Source organism: Nicotiana tabacum, chromosome 16 (genome assembly GCF_000715075.1).
Source record: "Nicotiana tabacum cultivar K326 chromosome 16, ASM71507v2, whole genome shotgun sequence".
Taxonomy (NCBI): Eukaryota; Viridiplantae; Streptophyta; class Magnoliopsida; order Solanales; family Solanaceae; genus Nicotiana; species Nicotiana tabacum.
In genome coordinates, this window is record NC_134095.1 from 144,685,855 (window position 1) to 144,695,806 (window position 9,952).

The 9,952-nt window shown below is 41.5% G+C and overlaps 1 long non-coding RNA gene across 1 annotated transcript; it reads right to left on the minus strand.

Annotated features, from left to right (window-relative positions):
• Positions 1–295: 295 nt before the first annotated feature.
• Positions 296–5,878, minus strand: LOC142170784 (uncharacterized). The gene is made up of 2 exons (XR_012700335.1): positions 5,528–5,878; positions 296–556 (listed from the first exon to the last, which is right to left on the minus strand). It is a non-coding gene; the product is annotated as an uncharacterized LOC142170784 (long non-coding RNA).
• Between the last annotated feature and the right edge of the window lie 4,074 nt (positions 5,879–9,952).

Below are 9,952 nucleotides of genomic sequence, written 5' to 3' on the forward strand. Positions count from 1 at the left end.
CACAAGCTGGCGTTACTATAGAGCTTATGGAACGGTTTTTGGAACGATTATTCTTATCAACTGCAACGGTTAATTTCTGTTACCATAACGTTAAATGCAACGGTCAATAACCGTTACTATATTTTTTAAATCGTTATGCTATTATAGAAATGACAACAATTTCTTTAAGATATTGCAACAATTGAACTACCTATTACAACGGTTTTTAGATTATTTTGGAACGTTTGCAAGTCCTATGGCAACGGTTCTGTTATCTATTGTTACAGTTTAATTGAATTGAAAATATTGCCCCCTATTGTAAATAAAGATTTACATATATATACAATCCAAATTGTCCAACAAGATAATAAATCCTTAGATAGTGATGAAATGTTACCAAGTACATACATTTGATATTTCAAGAGTTAAAAGTTTTAAAATGTCTTGATAAGAAACATTCCTAGAAACCGTCACATGCATCTACAACAATCAATAATTCAAAATTCTCTTAAGTAACATTCCTAGAGATGCAGGAAAAGATCTTCATCACCGCCTCCGTCTTCCATTTTTACTCCACCTACAAAAAGTATAAATAGTCATTATCCGAATCCTATCTAAAAATTCACTTGGTCCACAAAACCAAGGGTAAAAAGAAAGTATAAAATTCTGCATTAAAACCCAAAATTGGATGGCAAAATGTTGGTTTATCCCATAATAGACGGACAAAGATATTCCGGAGATAAGGGATCATCAACACATAAAAAGATACTCCCAAGAATGCAAAATTCCAAAAAAGAGTTCACAAGAAGTACAAAAGGACACACGTCTACCACATGCCAATTAATAAGGCAAATAACTAAATCAACTTAACAAGTAATTTAGAACTCAACTTTAACAGATCAGTGAAGAGGAAAAATAGTAAAGATTACATGTTTCATTAGGAAAGAACCAAGAATCTCCTAGACATATTAAGAACCCATCTCAGACGATAATGGAATGCAGTACCAATTCTATTTGACAATAATGGAATGAGACTTCTGACATTATTTTTCAAAAGTAAACTGTGCTTCATGTATGTATTAGTAAAACCAAATTGTCAAACGTATGCTATTACTCTCATTCATGGAGGTTTAATACTCTTGTACTTGACTAATTAGCTGGGAAGTCACCTTTAGATCTATCTAGCAGCTACATAATTCCTACGGGCAATGTATCAACTCCAGAGGATGGCAAGATTGGTAACCGAGCAGCCCTGTACTGGATGCCGCAGCTACGTAGTTCCTACAGGCAATATATCATCTCCATATCTGATTCAAGCAGCTTTTTAAAGAGCCAATGGAAAATTTTCTGAGGCAGAAACGGAAATATACATATAGCGTCGGCTCATACACAACGGCCATTTCAAAATAGACATCGCTGGTAATCAGTAAATCGACGAATTTTCACAAACACATAATATGCACATAAACAGAAATCATTAAATCAAATTGATAATTGAGATTGCGGCGAGTGCTGTTGAAGAGATGCGGGAGAAGAGGGGACAATGACGAAACAATTGTCAAGAATGGGGGACTTTAGAGTGTCCCAGTAGAGTATTGCCAAGGCATATAACTCGATTTTCCATGGAAGTTCTGCTTAAATAACTAATTATGTTTGATATTTGAACCAAAATCATGGCATAGACTTTAGAGTGTACCAATCTCAAATGCCATTAAAAGGTACTTCAGAGGACAAGAAGTGTGCAAAGCAGAAACAATTAAATCACCCAAGAAATATGCAAAGCAGAAACAACAACAACAACAACAACAACAACGACCCAGTATAATCCCACAAGTGGGGTCTGGGGAGGGTAATATGTACGCAGACCTTACCCCTACCCCGAAGGGTAGAGAGGCTGTTTCCAGGAGACCCTCGGCTCAAAAAAAGCAACAGAAGCCGATATATTAGTACCATAAAAATGCATAATAAAATAACAGCATAATAAGAGATATGAAATACAGAATACAAAATACGAAATAGATGACTGGTATAGTAAAACTAGCAGGTAAAGCCCTGCATCAATAGACGACCAATGACATTCTCAGTCTAACTCCTAACTGGCTAGTCTCACTCTATTGTGCTGTAGAAATATTCATAACTCTCCCCTAACCCACAACTTTAATGCTCGACCTCCATAATTCCCTATCAAGGGCCATGTCCTCAGTAATCCTAAGTCGCGCCATGTCATGTCTGATCACTTCTCCCCAATACTTCTTAGGTCGTCCTCTACCTCTCCGCATGCCCACTACAGCCAGTCGCTCACACCTCCTCACCGGTGCATCAGTGCTCCTCCTCTGAATGTGCCCGAACCATCTGAGTCTTACTTCCCGCATTTTGTCCTCCATGGGGTCACGCCCACCTTCTCTCAAATATCTTCATTCCTAATCTTATCCATTCTTGTATGCCCGCACATCCACCTCAACATCCTCATCTCTGCTACTTTCATCTTCTGGATGTGTGAGTTCTTTACCGGCCAACATTCAGTTCTATATAACATGGCAGGTCTAACCACTACTCTATAAAACTTACCTTTTAGTAACGGTGGCACTTTCTTGTCACACAAGACTCCCGACGCTAACCGCCACTTCATCCACCCCACCCCTATACGGTGTGTGACATCCTCGTCAATCTCCCCGATCCCCTGAATAACCGATCCAAGGCACTTGAAACTACACCTCTTGGGAATGACTTGAGAGTCAAGCCTCACTTCAACTCCCGCTTCCGTCGGCTCAACTCCAAATTTGCACTCGAGGTATTCCGTCTTCGTCCTGCTCAACTTGAAACCTTTAGACTCAAGAGCATGTCTCCAAATCTCTAGCCTCTCGTTGACGCCGCCTCGTCTCTCGTCAATTAGAATAATGTCATCAGCAAATAGCATGCACCATGGCACCTCCCATTGAATATGATGAGTCAGTGCATCCATCACCAGGGCAAATAGGAATGGGCTGAGCGCAGACCCTTGGTGCAACCCGTAATAACTGGAAAGTGTTCAGAGTCGCCTCCTACTGTCCTAACCCGAGTCTTAGATCCCTCGTACATGTCTTTAATCACCCTAATATAGTCAATCGGGACCCCTTTATCCTCTAAGCAGCTCCATAAGACCTCCCTAGGAACCCTATCGTACGCTTTTTCCAGATCAATAAACACCATGTGGAGATCCTTCTTCCTATCCCTGTACTGTTCCACCATCCTCCTAATAAGGTGGATAACTTCTGTGGTAGATCGCCCCGGCATGAACCCGAACTGGTTGTCTGAAATAGACACCGTCCTTCGCACTCTCATTTCTACCACTCTCTCCCAAACTTTCATGGTATGACTTAGTAATTTGATGCCCCTATAGTTGTTACAGCTCTGGACATCACCTTTGTTCTTATACAACAGGACCATTGTACTCCACCTCCACTCTTCAGGCATCCTATTAGTCTTGAATATAACACTAAACAATGCAGTAAGCCATTCCAAGTCTGCTCTACCCACACACCTCCACAGTTCAACCGGAATTCGTCTGGCCCAAAGCAGAAACAGTTAGACTATTCAAAGGACAAAATGACACAGATATTACATTCTAAGGCAGGTGTTCAGGACAACTAGATCTAAAATAGCTGCAAATATCGCCCAAAAATACAGCAAAACAGATGCAAATATCGCCCAAAAATGCAGCAAAACAGCTAAAGAAATCACCTTCCCAAAGCTTCTGCAAAATTCAGCAATTCTCCTTCCGAAACCAACCCAAAAATACGGCAAAACCCAGCTGAGAAGCCAGTCGTGCAAGCTTATAATAAGCTGGATCATCCTACTGCTACAGCTGGTGATTCAACTAATAAAATCAGCTGATCTTAATGCTAAAGTTGTGAATCATGAATTGCAAGAACATATGGTACTGAAGTGTTGGAGGGTGCAACTGATAATAGAACTGATGATATCTCCCACTGATGATAATATCCAGAAGATGGGCTATCCCCCTTCTTATTCATTGGCATATACGGAAAGCAAGATGCAAAAAGAAAATATGAATGTGAAAGAATTTATGTAACAAGAGCTATCCAACAAATTTGTTGTGATGCAACCATCATCCTCCATAAACAGTTCAGCCAGATTGAGGTCACTACTCCCTAGAATACTTTGGTTACACAAGCTGAAAGGGCTACTCAGCAGATGAAGATAATCAAAGTACTATGGAAATTTCCCCTAGAAAGCGCAACTAAAACAAGTACTGATGCTAGTACTACCTTTTAGAAGCAGATATCAGAAGCTACAGGCTATGTTGAGACATCAACCAGCTGCTGAAAATGCTGATTCTAAAACTACAGCTGGTAAACAAACTTTATCCATGATGTCGTCGGCAACAAAACAACCAAAAGGAGGGGCTGACCACACAAGAGAACAACATGAAGACACGATGAGGGAAGACGAGTTAAGTGATGAACCTGTCCAGAATTTAAACGAGCTAAACACTCAAGGATCTGGTTTGTTAACACGACAAGGTGGTATAGCAAAGGAAGGGGCAAGTAGCATTTAGATTTTAGATTCATATTTCAATGTTTGCCTTAATCTACAATCATAATACTTCTTTCAACAACAACAACATACCTATTGAATTCTTACAAGGCGGGGTCTAGTGAATTCTGCATTTTGATCAAGCAGCATAAATATATTGAAAATAGGCATAATTATATGAACATAAATCTCATTCTAATTGGTAAAAGTTAAATTGAAAGTCGCTTTCATTACAAGTAAGGAATCTTAATTCCCTTTAAGTTGCAAATGTAGCAGTTAAAAGTGTTCCAAGCTTAAACTTTTATCCTGCACCTTTCTCTAATTAAAATATAAATCACAAATTATCTATTAATGCTACAACCATTTCCAGCAGCCAAAAGGACATAACAACTCCAATAACAACATTTCCACAACCAATAATTTTGCACTGGAAATTATTTTCGACCCCAACAAAAATAATTACAATAGCAGAAAAATGCACTGGAAATAGCAGAAATCAAACAGATTCTGCAAAGTAAATCTTTAGCTCCCATTCTTTTCCACGCCAATAAGTTTCCCAAGTATTGAAACATGTCTGCTCTTTCTAACTAGATGCTCACAAACATTGTTCCAAAAAGTTCCCAATTTTTTTCCAAGGACAGTCAATTAATCGAGTTAATAAACAAAATAAACATGAATTTCGACAAATCGATAGGAATACAACAAATCTGCAAAACCATATAAATTGTATGCAGCTGAAAAAATTGTACGAGTTAAAAAATTAATTACTGTAAGAAATAAAATATAAAATAACAGTTACCAAATCAAATAATATGTAAGAGTTTCAGAAAATAATACTCAAGAAGAGCTGAAGGTTACCCGAATTACACGTACGAAGTAGAAACTCGATGCGAACTAGTAAATAAGTAGAAACTCGATGCTAGGGTTTTTGAAAGGAAAATGAATTTTGAGTAATTGAGCAAACAGAGAGGAACTGAAAATGAAAAGTAAAATACTACTCCAGAAAACGTACGGAGAGCGAGCGAGTCGGTAATGGCGCTGACAAGCGAGAAGAGCTGTTGACTGGAGGAGATCGTACTGGACGAGATGGTAATTTGGAGCTGCTCTAATGGCTATCTTCTGCAGCGTTTTGACCGCCTTTTGACTGAGATTTGGACCGATTTTCAGAGGTGATTGTTTTGAGGTCTTTTTGACTGATTTTCGCTGGGGTATTTGGGGCTGATTTTTGACTGATTTCAAGGTGATTTGGGGTAGTTTTTGCTGATTTTTGGTGGTGAAGATGACTGAGAGGAGATTCCGATCTCCTTGTAATTTACGATAGTGAGCTTGTACCCTAATTTTTAGGGGTTTACATATTTCACAGTACTAGTATTTTATTAGGTATAAAAACCAAAAAATAAAAATTAAAAATTAGATTGTGGGCCCCTTTCATTTTAGGGGGTATAGAAAATTTGGTGAAAAATAAGGAGAGAATTAATGAGCGTAACAATAGATATAACCGTTACCATAGATTGATTTATTGCTACGGTTTTAAGACTATTGCAACGGTTCAGTTGCTAAGTGTCCCGGTAGTTCCAACAATATTTTGTAACGGTTAAAATCGTAACAATAGACTACCTATAGCAACGGTTACTGATCCGTAGCAAAAAAAGTGTTGTCATAGCTCCAATTTCTAGTAGTGGTCCATTTCTATTCCGTCGTATCGTATGGCACCAGCGGTGTTAAAGGAGCAGCTTCACGAACTCCTAGATAAGGGGTTCATTCAGCCTAGCGTGTCCCCTTGGGGTGCGCCGGTTCTGTTTGTGAAGAAGAAGGATGGCACAATGAGAATGTGCATTGATTATAGGCAATTGAACAAGGTAACAATTGAGAACAAGTATCATTTGCCTCGCATTGATGATTTATTCGACCAGCTTCAGGGAGCGAGAGTGTTCTCCAAGATTGATCTCTGTTCAGGTTATCACCAGTTGAAGATCAGGGATTCGGATATTCTTAAGACAACTTTTAGGACTCGATATGGTCATTATGAGTTCTTGGTGATGTCTTTTGGGCTGACCAATGCCCCAGCAACGTTCATGCATTTGATGAACAACGTGTTCCGGCCTTATCTCGATTTGTTTGTCATAGTCTTCATTGATGATATTCTGGTGTATTCGCGTAGTCAGGAGGAGCACGTAGAGCATTTGAGAGTTGTGTTGCAGAGATTAAGGGAGGAGAAGCTTTATGCAAAATTCTCTAAGTGTGAGTTTTGGCTCAGTTCAGTGGTTTTCTTGGGACACATGGTATCCAGCGAGGGTATTCAAGTTGATCCGAAGAAGATAAAGGCGGTTCAGAGTTGGCCCAGACCGTCCTCAGCCACAGAGATTCGCAGCTTTCTTGGTTTGGCAGGCTATTATCGCCGGTTTGTTCAGGGATTCTCTCTCGTATCGCCCTTGACCAAGTTGACTCAGAAGGGTGCTTCATTTGTATGGTCGAACGAGTGTGAGGAGAGCTTTCAGAAGCTTAAGACAGCTTTGACCACAGCTCCAGTATTGGTTTTGCCATCAGTTTCAGGTTCATATACCGTGTATTATGATGCTTTGAGAGTTGGGATTGGCTGTGTATTGATGCAAGAGGGTAGAGTTATTGCTTATGCTTCTCGTCAGTTGAAGCCCCATGAGAAGAACTACCCCGTTCGTGATTTGGAGTTGGCTGTCATAGTTCACTCGTTAAAGATTTGGAGGCATTACTTGTATGGCATATATTGTAAGGTGTTCACGGATCATCGCACTCTTCAGTATTTGTTCAAGCAAAAGGATCTTAATTTGAGGCAGCGGAGATGGTTGGAGTTGCTTAAGCATTATGATATCACTATATTGTACCATCCGGGAAAGGCCAATGTGGTGGCCGATGCTTTGAGCCGAAAGGCAGTAAGCATGGGGAGTTTGGCATATATTCCAGTTGGGGAGAGACCTTTTGTAGTTGATGTTCAGGCCTTGGCCAATCCGTTCGTGAGGTTGGATATTTCGGAGCCCAGTCGGATATTGGCTTGTGTGGTTTCTCGGTCTTCCTTATACGATCGCATTAGAGAGCGCCAGTATGATGATCCGCATTTGCTTGTCCTTAGGGACAGAGCTCAGCATGATGATGCTAGAGATATGACCATTGGTGATTATGGGGTGTTGAGGATACAGGGCCGGATCTATGTGCCCAATGTGGATGGGCTTTGGGAGTTGATTCTGGAGGAGGCCCATAGCTCGCGGTATTCCATTCATCCGGGTGCCGCAAAGATGTATTAGGATTTGAGGCAGCACTATCGGTGGAGAAAAATGAAGAAAGATATTGTAGGATTTGTAGCTCAGTGTCTCAATTGTCAACAGGTGAAATATGAGCATTAGAGACCGGGTGGCTTGCTTCAGCACATGGATATTCCTGAGTGGAAGTGGGAGAGGATCACTATGGACTTTGTTGTTGGACTTCCACGGACTTTGAAGAAGTTCGATGCTATTTGGGTGATTGTGGATCGGCTGACCAAGTCCGCGTACTTTATTCCTGTGTGTACTACCTATTCTTCAAAGCGGTTGGAAGGGATCTATATCCGAGAGTTAGTTCACTTGCATGGTGTTTCGGTTTCCATCATTTCAGATAGAGGTACTCAGTTTACTTCGCAGTTTTGGAGGGCCGTGCAGAGAGAGTTGGGTACTCAGGTGGAGTTGAGCATAACTTTTTATCCTCAGACGGACGGGTAGTCCAAGCGCACTATTTAGATATTGGAGGACATGTTGCGTGCTTATGTCATTGATTTCGGAGGGTCATGAGATGAGTTTCTACCGCTTGCAGAGTTTGCTTATAACAACAGCTACCAGTCGAGTATTCAGATGGCTCCATATGAGGCTTTGTATGGGAGGCGGTGTAGATCTCCAGTGGGTTGGTTCGAGCCCGGTGAGGTTAGGCTATTGGGGACTGATTTGGTGCAGGATGCTTTGGAGAAGGTGAAGGTGATTCAGGAGAGGCTTCGTACAGCACAGTCGAGGCAAAAGAGTTATGCTGATAGGAAGGTTCGAGATGTGTCCTACATGGTTGGCGAGAATGTTCTGTTGAAGGTTTCACCCATGAAGAATGTTATTAGATTTGGGAAGAAAGGGAAGTTAAGTCTGCGGTTCATTGGGCATTTTGAGGTGCTTCGGAGGATTGGGGAGACGGCTTATGAGCTTGCCTTGCCACCCAGCTTGTCGAGCGTGTATCCGGTATTTCATGTTTCTATGCTTCGGAAGTATATTGGGGATCCGTCTCATGTTCTGGATTTCAGTACGGTTCAGTTAGATGATGATTTTACCTATGATGTGGAGCCGGTAGCTATTTTCTGTCGTCAGGTTCGGAAGTTGAGGTCAAAGGATATAGCTTCAGTGAAAGTGCAATGGAGAGGTCGGCCCATGGAGGAGGTTACCTGGGAGACCGAGCAGGAAATGCGGAGCAGATATCCTCACCTGTTTGAGGCTTTAGGTATGTTTCTTGACTCGTTCGAGGACGAACGTTTGTTTAAGTTAGGGAGGATGTGACGACCCAGCCAGTCACCTCATGAGTTACCGCTCCGTCCCCCCCCCCCCCCCATTTCTGTTTCTTTATGCTTTGTTGTCCGTGTTTTGTTATATTGGGTTGGTCGGATCGAATCCGGAATGATTTTGGTGAAGTTTGAGACACTTAGTCTCTTTTAAGGAAAGTAAGTTAGAAAAGTCAGCCGGATGTTGACTTATGTGTTAGAGGGCTCGGATGCGAGTTCTGGTGGTTCGGTTAGCTTCGGGAGGTGATTTGGGACTTAGGAATGTGATCGGAATGGGTTTTGGAGGCTCAACGTAGAATTAGGCTTGAATTGGCGAAGTTGATATTTTGGCGATTTTCGGTTAGTAGGCGAGATTTTGATATAGGGGTCAGAATGGAATTCCGAGAGTTGCAGTAGATTCGTTGGGTCATTTGGGATGTGTGCTAAATTTCAGGTCATTTGGATGTGGTTGGATTGGGTTTTTGATCAAAATCATAATTCAGAAGATTTTAGAAAGTTTGGCTTGAATCCGAAGTGTTTTGGCTGATTTGATGTTGTTTGAGGTGTTTTGATGATTGAAGCAAGTTTGAATAAGGTATTAAGATATGTTTGTGCTTTTGGTTGAGGTTTCAAGGGCCTCGGGGTGATTTCGGATGGTTGACGGGGAAGTTGGATTTTTGTTGCAGTAGCTAAATTTGCTGCTTCTGGTATTTTCGCACCTACGGATTGGGGACCGCAGGTGCGGTGCCGCATATGCGAGAGAGTGGCCGCAGAAGCGGTTTATGGGAATTTGTCAGGGACCGCAGAAGCGGCTAAGAGGACCGCATCTGCGGAGTCGCAGATGCGGATGTGGCCGGTTTAGTGATTTCTGCAGAAGCGGAGTAATAACCGCAATTGCGGTACCGCAGAAGCGGAGTA